Here is a 12022-nt window from a genome sequence, read left to right on the forward strand (position 1 = left end):
CCTGTGACTTAAACTCACATTGAAGGGTCTTCAAGAACCAAGGCAAAGCTCTCCTTTAAAAAATAAGTAGTGCTGTGGTGCACGGTCACCAGTTCTTCAGAAGCTCTAACTGAGCTTCAGTCATATTTTCAAAGGCAGACCTCAGGGCTTCAGGAAACGAGGTGATTGAGTTTAAGTGGCTTGTTTGGGCGATGCCGAATAGGAGGTTATGGGCCAACGAAAATTGTGCTTGTTCATATACCGATAGGAACATGGACATTATGATTCCTCAAACCACTAATTAACATTCAGTATTTTAAAACTCACCTATTGGCCCAGTCGTATGCCTACCATATGTCCAGAGGATTTTAAGCTTTTTGTAAATTTCATAGACCGTTAGGAGTTAAAAAGGGATCTTAGAGAAGATGGGCAATTTTCCTGGTTTATATGACTTTAAATCATATGAGCATGAGGCTTTAGGCTCTCTGTTAAGAGAGCTTTTGATATACTACTGTTATTCCTATTTTTCAGATGTGGAAACTGAGGCTCAGAAATAAAGTGACTGGCCGGCCCGGCGGCGGAGTGGTTAAGTCCGCACTCTCCGCTTTGGCGGCCCAGGGTTTCACCAGTTCGTATCCTCGGCATGGACATGGCACTGCTCATCAAGCCATGCTGAGGCCTGTCCCACATAGCACAATTAGAAGGACCCACAACTAAAAATATACAACTGTGTACTGGGGGGCTTTGGAGAGAAAAAGGAAAAATAAGATCTTTAAAAAAAAAAAAAAAAGAAAGAGATTTTGTCTAAGGTTCCAGAGCTGGGAAATGGCAGAACCAGAATTCAACACCAGGTCTATATGGACACAAATCTGTACTCCTTCACTGTGTCACACAGCCTTTTGCTGGAAAGAAGATGGGAGTGGTGGGAAATGAGGTTGATGAGGTAGCTGGAGGCCAGTTTGTGAAGGAGCTTGTTTACCCTACTGAAGTGTTTGCATCACTTCTTTTCCTGGAGGCAAGTTTGGATTGGGGTGGGTCGATTGTGCAGGTGTCCTGGGTACCCAAAGGATGAGTGTGGTGAGAAGAAGGGCCGGTGGGGAGAATTCCATAGAAAGGGAAGAAGAGATGGGAGCACAAAAATCTTCATCTGGAGTCTGGGGTAAGGCCATCTCTAGTTGTGCTTTGGCTCAGTGTCCCCCATTGTCACTCATATCCTAGGAACTGTTGAGAACTCAGGATGAAGCAAAGCGGAACCCTGATTGCTGTCTCAGGCAGCTTCCCCTTCGGGCTGTGGAGGAAAGCTAAAAGGAACTCCCTTAAGAGCCGGCTACCACCTCCCTGCTTCCCAGCTAGCAGTGATTGCCGAAGGCCCTGGTGACTGGGAAGAAAGGACCACCCATCCCACCTGCCTGCCCTTAAGCTACTGGATTTTTCTTGGTGCCATTTGCACACAGTCACAGGACTCCCCATTCTTTAAACCCATTAAGTCCTCCAGCTCTCTTTGTCTCCCCCTCAGTTCTGAGGTTGCTGCTTCCTTTGGGCCCTTCTCCTGACTTCTAGAGTCCCAGCTCCCACCCAGGGCGCCAATGGCCCAGGAACTCACCAGCCGGGGCTCCTAGTCCTCCTTCGGTCACACATATTCACAGACCGGACATAAGAGAGAGGTGGAGGAGGATTTAGAGTGGATAAATGGAGAGAATGAAAGCGAATCAAAATAACAGTTACTACTCTATCCCATTGATGTGTCAGGCCCCATTCAAAGCACTTTACTTATATTAACTCTCTTGTCTGTTCATTTCACATCGACCCTGAAGGGAGGGCTCCCATTCTCCCAGCTTCTCTCGAGGGATTGAGGTTTAAAAAGCCTTTCCTAATTATTGTTAATTTTTAAGTGTGATGATGGTATTGTATTTTTTAAAAGTTCTTATCTGCTAGAGATACATAACGGAGTGTTTTCAGATAAAAGGATATGACATCTGGGATTTACATTAGAATACTCCAGTAGGGAGAATAAATGAGAGGGAGATAGATGAGCATAGATTGGCAAAATGTTGATCATTGTTGAAGCTTGTTATAGAGGTTCATTATCCTCTTCTCTCTCCTTCTCTGCATGTTTGAAATTTTCCATAATAAAAATTTTTAAAAACATTTGCTATCTAGTCTGCAAATTACACTGAGTCACCCACACCCACAGACCGGAAATAAGATAATGAGGCCTGATGGGAGAGTTTAGAATGGGTAAATGGAGAGATGGATGAGGCAGAATAAGAACAACAGCTATTACCAATATAGCACTTGAGTGCCAGGCCTTGTTCTACACGCTTTACATACATGAAGTCTTTAATCCTCACAACAACTTTGTTAGGTAGTATACACTACTATTATCCTCCCTTTATAGATAAGGAAATTGAGGCACAGAAAGGTTGAATAAGTTACACAAGTTTACACAGCTTATGAGTGGTAAAGCTTGGTTCCAAACCCAGGCAGTCTGGCTTTTTGACTTTTTGCTCTTAAACACTGCGCTAGTCAGATGTAGAAAGCAGCTAATAAGTGAAGAGAAGGATTCATTCATCCATTTACTTATTCATTTGTTCAATAAATAAGTGTCGAGCCTTTACAAGATGTCCAGGCAAGGATCTGGATGCTGGGGTACAGTGGTGAGTAAAACAGACAGACAGGTCCTTGCTGTCCAGGAGTTTACAGCTTGATGCGGGAGGGGGGAGACCTGAAACAATAATCACACAAGCATGTGGAAAATTACAAACCATGATGAGGGCACAGAAGGCAAACTCCGGGAGTTTCGAGAGCCTGTGATGAGGTACCTGACCCAGTCTGCAGGGGCTGAGACAGGTTTCTCTGAGGAAGCAGCATTTGAGCTGAGATCTGAAGGATAAGGAGGAGTTTAAACAAAAAAGAGAAGGGAAGGGAAGAGCATTTTAGGCAGAGGGAAGAGCATGACCAAAGGCCCTGAGGCAGGAGAGAGCTTGATGCATGTGAAGAACTAAAAAGGCTAAGGTGAATGGAGCAAAGGCTAGAATACTAGAGTTGGAACGGTTGTGTTTTTTTTGAGGAAGATTAGCCCTGAGCTAACATCTGCTGCCAACCCTCCTCTTTTTACTGAGGAAGGTTGGCCCTGAGCTAACATCCTTGCCCATCTTCCTCCACTTTATATGTGGGACGCCTGCCACAGCATGGCTGACAAGTGGTACGTGGGTCTCTACCCGGGATCCAAACCGGTGAACCCCAGGCCACCGAAGCAGAACACGCAAACTTAACCACTGCGCCACCGGGCCGGCCCCTAGAACAGTTTTTTGGAGTCCAGTCCAATGTCACAGATGAGGGAACTGCCACTGGGGAAAGAAGGAAGTGACTGGTTCAAGGTTACACCCTGAATCAGTGGCAGAAACAGGACTTGAACCTAGGTTCCTTAACTCCCAGCCCAGTGCTCTTTCCAGTACAGACCATGGCTTCCCTGCATTTGAGGAGGAGGGAGGCCAACTGGGTGTCAGGAAAATGCTGCTCTTGGGGACTGAGAATGGGAGAGAGTGTTTTTGGAGACAAGTATAAATAACCAAATGAAGTCTTGACGGGCAAGGAGATTGAGAGTGGGTTTGGGCAGAAAAAAAAAAAGTGGTTTGGAAACGGAAAGAATTTAGTGATTCTCAGATACCTAATTAGGCTTTTCTCCCCCTATTTCTAGCCAGGGTTCTAAAGTGGGTGGATTTTTTGAGGTGGGGTGGAGAAGGGACTGAGACTGAGGTCTTAATCCCCTCTTCTGGGGCGAGAGGGGTCTGTTCCAGGGAAAGCAGGCAGGAGGGTGCGCTCCAGCTCTGCGGCCCAGCCGTGAGTCATCTCCAGCTCTGCCAGCAGGGGGAGCCGGAAACCAAATTTCCTAAGAATGGCAGCTGCTGGCCTGGTCCCTGGGCTGGATAAATTCTGGTTGGAAACTAGTCAAGTTAGCCCAAGATGCTGTGGGAGTGACAGAAACTGAGGGGAAAGAGGGAACTAAGAGTTAGAGTTATCCACAGGGTCTTTGCACTAAATTGCAAAGTCTTCAAGGAGTTCCTTCTAAACCTGTCTCCCAGGGTTTGGGCTGAAGCAGGCACCAAAGGGTAGGGAATTCTTTGACAGGACAGTGCTGCTGCACAAAATGTGGCATCTTCCACTCCCTTCGGGATGCTTTGGCCCCTTCCAAGACCTCACAGTTCCGTCTCTAGCCTCATCCTCTCTCCTGGGTTTCAGACCTAGATGGCCAACTGGCTCCAGGACATTCTTCCTGGAAGCTCGAAATCAACATGGCACTGAACTCATCTTCCACCCTCCCCTTGACTTCTTCCCTCAATATTCCCCATCTCCATGAACAGCACTACCAACCCCCCAGTTGTTCAAGTCAGAAACTGGGAGGCATCTTTCCAATCCACCAGGAAGTCCTCTTGGTTCTACCTCCAAAATATATCCCAAACCCAAACACTTCTTTCCATCTCCACTGCTGCCATTCTGGTCCACGCCACCATCGTCTCTCACTGGGCTGACTGCAGTAGACTCCTGACTTTCTTCCTGCTGTTATTTGTGCCTGCTCCCCACTGTCTCCTCACCCAGTAACCAGAGTGATCTTTCAGAAACACCAATCTGATCATGCCATGGCCTGTCTAAACCCTTCAAAGCCTCCTCTTTGCGGTCAAAATCAAGTCTTGCCTCCTTACCATGGCTTAGAAGGTAATTCTGATCTGGCCTCTGGCTGTTTCTCCTACCTCATGTCTCACTTCTTTCTGGCCCCTATACACACACACACACACACACACATACCACTCTTCTCAAGCTGAACCACTTCCACTTACTCAAATCTTGCCTCTAGGCTGTCTCTCAAGCTGTTTCCTCTGCCTGGACTTTCTTCCCTTCCTTGTTGTCTCACTATCTCCTACTCACTCCTCGGTTCTCAGCTCAGGTTGCCCTTCTTCCAGGGATCTTCCATGATCCTTCCCAACAGTGGTCTTCTGTGATACGATGTGACACACCCTGTTTTTATCATTGGATTTAGTCCATGGAATGTGGCTACCTGGTTACCTCTCTAGCTCCCCCATGATCATGTGAGCTCTGCAAAGGATGGATCTTTTTCACAATTACAGCTTCACAGAACTTAGCACAGTACCTACACATAGTAGCTGACAAGTAAATATTTGTTGGATGGATGGATGGATGAATTTGTCAATTTACTAATCCTGAAGGGGAGCAATGGGCACCATGTTGGCAAACCAGAATGAGGCCATGGGTGGGACTGATAGATCCAAAGCAATAATGAGAACCCGGAACTAGGGAAGGGGATAGGTCCAAGCATGCCTATTCCAGCCATTCTTCTTGCGAGCATTGCCCCTGTCTCTCTCTTGAACCTGCCTCAAGACAGACCTGGAAATAGTGCAGAGGAATCTGAGTTATGCCCAGGAATGGGCCATTCCTTTTCTCTTCCCTTCTAAAATCTTGTGCTGGGACAAAGCCACCCATACTTGGCTGTGAGATGGACACGCTCCAGCCAGTGACTAGTATCAGTGGACTCTCCAGATGCCCTGTACCTACTTGTTTCCCAGGTCAAGGGCATTTTTAGGAGCTCCCTGTGAGTTTCTCCTCAGCTTCCTCTCCCTCCTCCTGCAGCAGAAGAGAAACCCTCCCTACACAGCATGGGCACCTCTCCCAAAAGCTGAAGTCAAGACTCCTCCCAGGTGCCAGCCCAAGAAGGGACTCCAGGTGGCACCTAATATTAACTTTTGTGGTCCTTTTCCCTTCTTCTTTGGCACTAAAAGAGACAGAGAGTAAAGACTACAAGCTCTTGAGGGAGACATGAGGGTTACAATTTTCTACAGCCCTTCGAAGGCCTTGGCCCCCTGCCCAGCTCTGAGTCAGGAACTGTATGTCCCAGAGAACTGGCTTCCCAGCCATCTGCTCTGAGCTTAAAGAGCCTAAGGGCCCTTGCGGGATGCTCTGTTCAAATTAGCCAAGAAGGGCAGAGTGAGGACGACACAGCAGGAGGGACCTTGGCCAGTCTAGGCCTTTGAAGGTGTGGAGGGAAGGGACAGAAACACGACACCAGGGCATGTTGAGGGCATGGCAAGTCCCCAAGCAGAGAGCTCCTCTCACAGCCCAGCTGCACTGCTCTCAGAGGCAAGCCTTCCCAGCTCCCCTTTCGAGGGAAGTAATGGCTTCGTGAATACCTACTTTGTGCTGGGCACTTTCCCCACAACAAGCGAAAAGTTACTGCTCTCCTTTACCAGTCGCAGGAACCAAGGCTCACAGAGGTTAACTGCCTTACACAAGGTCATGCAACAAGTACACAGCAGATTCAAAGAGACCAGGACCAGGCCATCAACCCCCAGTCCCTTGATGAATGGTTGCCAAGGCTGCTAGAAAATGATTCTCCCTTTCAGTGAGCAGGTGGACAGCCTGAGGACAATGGCCGGGAGAAAATACAGAAAATCATACTCCTTCTATGCCTAGGACATAGCTTGCTCCATCTAGGAGAAAACATGTCTTTGTCCCTTTGACACCAACCATCTCCAGGTGGTAGGAATGGGTCAGGCAATAAGGTCAGTTTCACACATGGAAAATTTTAGGGTGGAGACAAGAAAAGACTTAGCTAAGGTCTCACATCAGAAGATAAGGGAGCAGTTCAGATGAGTGGGCCTGTCCAAGAAGCTAGACAGATCCACAGAGAGAAGATTGACAAGGCACCCCTCACTCCTAAAATCCCCACAGCCATGGATGTTTACATGGATCAAAGAACCAACCCTCAGGCATAGTTTACAGGGGGCAGATTTGGGGATCTGAAAAATTAGGGAGCCTCTGGAGCTGATCTTTACTGTACCAGGGTTGTCACCCTGGATACATGTTAGAATCACTGGGAATCTTTTAAACAGTAATAATATTTGCAATACATGTATCTGACACAGGACTAGTATCCAGAATATATAAAGAGCCCCTAAAAGTCAATAATAAAATGACAACCCAAAAATATAGCAAAAGACTGGAATACACATCTCATGAGAGAGGATATATAAATTGTTGATAAGCACCTGAAAAGATGATCAATGTTATTAGTCATTAGGGAAATGCAATTTAAAACCATGATGAGATACCACGAGGCACCCATGAGAAGGGCTATAATTAAAAAGATGGACCATACTAAGTGTTGACAAGCATGTAGAGCAACTGTAACTCTCATTTTGCTGGTGGGAGTGTAAATTGGTACAAGAATTTTGGAAAACTGACAGTTTCAAATAAGTTCAACATAAATCTACTAATTCCATCCCAAGAGAAATGAGTGCACGTGCCCACAGAAAGACTTATACATGAATGTTTATAGCAACTTTATTCCTAATAGCAGAAACTGAGAATGGCCCAAATGTCCCTGAACATGTGAATGGATAAACAGATTTTGGTGTATCCATACAAAGGAATACCACTCAGCAATGAAAAGGAATGAACTACTGATCAATACAACAATTTGGATGAATCTCCAAGGCATTACGCTAAGTGAAAGGAACCAATCTCAAAACATTACATACTGCCTGATTCATTTATATGCAGTTCAAGAACAATCAAAATGAATCTATAATAGAAATCACAGGGGCCGGCTCCATGGCCGAGTGGTTAAGTTCACGAGCTCCGCTGCGGAGGCCCAGGGTTCGGATCCTGGGTGCAAACATGGCACCGCTCGTCAGGCCATGTTGAGGTGGCATCTCACATCCCACAACTAGAAGGACGTGCAACTAAGATATACAACTGTGTACAGGGCGGGTTGGGGAGATAAAAAGCAGGAAAAAAAAAAGATTGGCAACAGTTGTTAGCCCAGGTGCCAATCTTTAAAAAAAAAAAAAAGAAAGAAATCACAATAGTAGTTGCCTCCAGCAAGGGTGGGGGCATTGACTGGGGAAGTGGAATTTATTGTGGCAGTGGTTACACAGGTGCCCACAATTATCCCTATTCATTGAACTATATGCTTAAGACCTAGGTATTTTTACTATGTGTAAATTATACTTCAATTTAAAAAATCATGCCCAGGTCTCATCCCTGACTAATTAAATCAAAATCTCTAGAGGTGGGGCCTAGGCAAGGGCATTTTTATTTTATTTTATTATATTATTTTTTTTGAGGAAGATTAACCCTGAGCTAACTGCTGCCAATCCTCCTCTTTTTGCTGAGGAAGACTGGCCATGAGCTAGCATCCATGCCCATCTTCCTCTACTTTATATATGGGAAGCCTGCCACAGCATGGCTTTGCCAAGCGGTGCCATGTCTGCACCCGGGATCCAAACCGGCAAACCCCGGGCCACCAAAGCAGAACATGCGCACTTAACTGCTGCGCCACCAGGCCGGCCCTGCAATGGCATTTTTAAAATCTCCTCAGGTGATGCCAATGTGCAGCTGGGCTGAGAACCATTGATTAATATTACCACTACTTCTCCTTATCGACAGACCATCTTAGCCTCCTGTGTCATGGAGACTTTTCAAAGGTGCCCATCAGAAAAAGCCCCTCTCACCATCACTAGCAGAGGTAGACAGGTGGGGACAGAAGGTGAGTAACGGTAGGCACTTACCAATATATATTGGAGGTTGTTTCATTTCAAAACATAAAGACATTGAATTTTACGCTTTAAAGTGGTTAGAATAGTGAATTTAATATTACGTGAATTTCATCTCAATTGAAAAAAAATCAAGAGCTTCCTTAGTTTTAATGGCTGCATATATTCCATTGTAAGTGTACTTTCACTTATTTGACCAGTCCCCTATTGATGGATATTTTTTTTCCAGTCTTTTGCTGTTATAAACACTATGGCAAGAAATATTCTGGTACAGGCATTTTTGTAAGTGTGAGTATATCTGTAGGGTAATTTTCTAAAAGTGGAATTGTTGGGTCAAGTGTATGTGTCTTTCTCATTTTGATAGAAACTGCTGAATTGCCCTCCATAAGGGATGGACCAACTTACGTTCCCATCAACCATATATGAGGGTGCCCGTTTCCCCACACCTTTGCTAACAGTGTTTTCCAACCTTTTGATCTTCACCCTTCTGCTAATTAAAAAGTTGTACCTCGTAGTTTTATTTTGCGTTTCCCCTGAGAGTAAGTCTTCACTGCCACAGTCAAGTGCATGTTGTCTAGGAGGCAGGGAGGGAGGCAGTTATGTCCCCACGTTTCTGTTCCAGCCTGGGGTTAGCTTTGAACAAGTCACCAAGATTCCCGAGAACTCTTAACTGAATATGAAGGACTCCCACAGGTCTTTCTTAGGTCCAAACCTCTCACGTGAGCCCCTCTATCAAGGCCTCCGTGACATCTCACACTGAAAACATCCAAAAGGGAAGCATTGATTCCCAACCCACCTCAAACCTGACTTGCTCCAGTCTTCCCCATCTCTATAAATGGCACCACCATCCACCCAGTTGCTCAAGCCCAAAACCTAGAAACTAGACAACGTAGTCTCTTCTCTGACCCTCATCCAATCCATCACCAAGCCCTGTCGGCTCCATCTCCAAAATACATCCTGAATCTCTCCACCTCTGCCCGCTCACCTGCAAGCATCCGGGCCTAAGCCACCTGGCATTTACCCACGGCTTCCTCACTCACCTCCTACTCCCATTCTTGTCTCCCAGTCTATTTTTCTTGTTAGGAAAATCTAATCCATTCTTCAAACAGCAGCCGGTAATCTTTCTGAAAAATATAAACCAGATCATATCACTCCGTCGCTTAAGACTTTTCAGTGAGTCCACAATGCACTGAAAATACATTCCACACTCCTTACTGCGGCCTGCAAGTCCCTAGTGACCTGGCCCCTCCAAATCGCACCCTGTTTGTTCATTTCACCTCAACCACATTGGGTTTCTTTCTAGTCTTTGAACAACCAAGCCCATTTCCACCACAGGGTCTTTGCATTTGCTATTCCCTCTGCCAGGAACACTTTCCCCTAAAATCTTGGCATGGCTGCTCTTTCTTATCCTTCAGATCTCAGCCATCTCCCCTGTGAGACCTTTACCCACCCATCTTCTCTAAAGTGGCTACCCTATCTCCCTCACCCTCTTTATATCCTTTAGAGACGTTATTACTTTTATAAGTATCTCCTTTCTCCATTTACTGCTACATTGTCTGTTCCTCCTCTAGAACATTAGCTCCATGTCTGTGTCTCCAATACCCACACTAGTTCTGGCACACAGTAGATGCTTAAAAATTATTTGGAACGAATGAATAGTTCAGTAGTGCTTTATTGTTTTCAAAGCCTTGTCCTGGTAAGGATCTCAGATTTAGAGAGGGGGCAGGGGACTGAAGAAGGAAGAGTTGTTTTTCAACTCCTTGAAGGGAACAAAACTCAGTTTAAGGATTTGAGGTCTGTGTCTATCCAAATAATTAGCAAAAAGTCTTATCTACTCACTAACTAAAGCTCTCCTTGGAAACACTGGGGAAGCCTCCTTTGAATTGTCGAGCGTCATTGCGGGCAATATAATGGCCTTTCTTTGTCAATATTCTCTGCTTCAAATTTGTCACTAATTCCAGCTGGCCTCGTCCCAGCTAATCTGAATGACCGAAAGGCAGAGTGCCTACAATTTGATCAGTGGCTCGGCCTCCGCGGGATGAGCTCGCGGTGTCTCTGTGGGCTTCTTCACTGAAAGGTGTTCCAGGGGCCCTGCTTTCTGCACCGAATAAAGGAGGGCCAGCAGGAACCCTGCTCCTGCGGCGGGGAATCTGGCAGGCGCTGGCTCCGGGCGGGGGCGAACCGCAGAAAGGCGGAGAGAAGTGGGAAAGAAGACAATACCACGAAGAAGAATAGTCATTGTACTAATAGCCAGCCCTCGGTTTACAGGTTTGCGCACTGTTCAAGCCATTATCTCATTTCTGCCCCACGACAGCCTACGTGCGGGTTATTATTCCCATGCTACCAACGAGGACACCGACGCTGGGAGCCGTGGCGGCGGCGAAGGCAGCGGCTCCCCGCCGCGCGGTGCCCTCGCCCCTGCCCGCCCGCTCGGCTCGCGGCGCGCACCGCTCCCCCGCCTTGTCTCCTGCAGTCAGTGAGCCCGGCGGCGCCGGGGCCGTTGCTATGGCATTTCTGGAGTGTCACAAGTGCCCAGGAAGCATACAAATCGACCTGCGTGAGACACAGCCCTGTGCAAAACAACTTCCAATTTACTCGCAATAATTACCACCCCCAGATAATCGCCTGTACCCAGGCGGGCGAGGAGGGCTTGGGCGGGGGAAGGGATGAGAGAGGCCAGGAAGGGAGGGAGGCCCAGGCACGCCAGGCAGATGGCGGCCGTGCCGAGGCTGGGGTTTCAGGGAGGGGCAGGGGGAAAGCAGAGAGGTGGGCGTCCTGAACTAGGTACTGGGGGGCTCTGTCCTAAGACGAATGTTCTTCTGGATGGATCATATCAAGGCATTTCATTCAATACGCACTGGGCACCTTTCGTGGTGGGCACTTTGCCTGGCATTGGGGATGCAAAGGCCAGTTCCTGTGGTGGAGTGGCTCACAGACTCCTGGGAGACAAAAAAAAAAAAAAAAAAAAAAAAAAAAAAAAAAAACAAGATACACGAACAAGGTACAATGACAAGGGCTATTATCATTCATTCACCATGTGTTTATTAAGTACCTACTATATTCCAGGCATTGTGCTGAGGATACAGCAGTGAAACAGACAGGAAACAGACAAAAATCCCTGCCCTCAGCAAGATTACATTGGAGCGGAGGGAGACAACATATATATTTTTTAATTTTTAATTTTTTTTGGAGGACTATTGGCCCTGAGCTAACATCTGCTGCCAATCCTCCTCTTTTTGCTGAGGAAGACTGGCCCTGAGCCAAGATCTGTGCCCATCCTCCTCCACTTCGTATGTGGGACGCCTGCCACAGCATGGCTTGACAAGTGGTGCGCGGGTCCGCACCCGGAATCCAAACCCACCAACGGCTGAAGTGGAACCTGCGCGCTTGAGCACTGCGCCACCGGCTGCCCAGAGACAACATATTTTTTAAAAATAACAAAAGTATGCCGTTAGTTGGTGTATTTGTTTGGG

At 46.8% G+C, this 12022-nt stretch overlaps 1 long non-coding RNA gene across 1 annotated transcript; it reads right to left on the reverse strand.

Annotated features, from left to right (window-relative positions):
* Nucleotides 1–2550: 2550 nt before the first annotated feature.
* On the reverse strand, nt 2551–5642 carry LOC138921941 (uncharacterized). The gene is made up of 2 exons (XR_011434953.1): nt 5551–5642; nt 2551–2704 (listed from the first exon to the last, which is right to left on the reverse strand). It is a non-coding gene; the product is annotated as an uncharacterized lncRNA (long non-coding RNA).
* Between the last annotated feature and the right edge of the window lie 6380 nt (nt 5643–12022).

This window comes from Equus caballus, chromosome X, assembly GCF_041296265.1.
Source record: "Equus caballus isolate H_3958 breed thoroughbred chromosome X, TB-T2T, whole genome shotgun sequence".
Taxonomy (NCBI): Eukaryota; Metazoa; Chordata; class Mammalia; order Perissodactyla; family Equidae; genus Equus; species Equus caballus.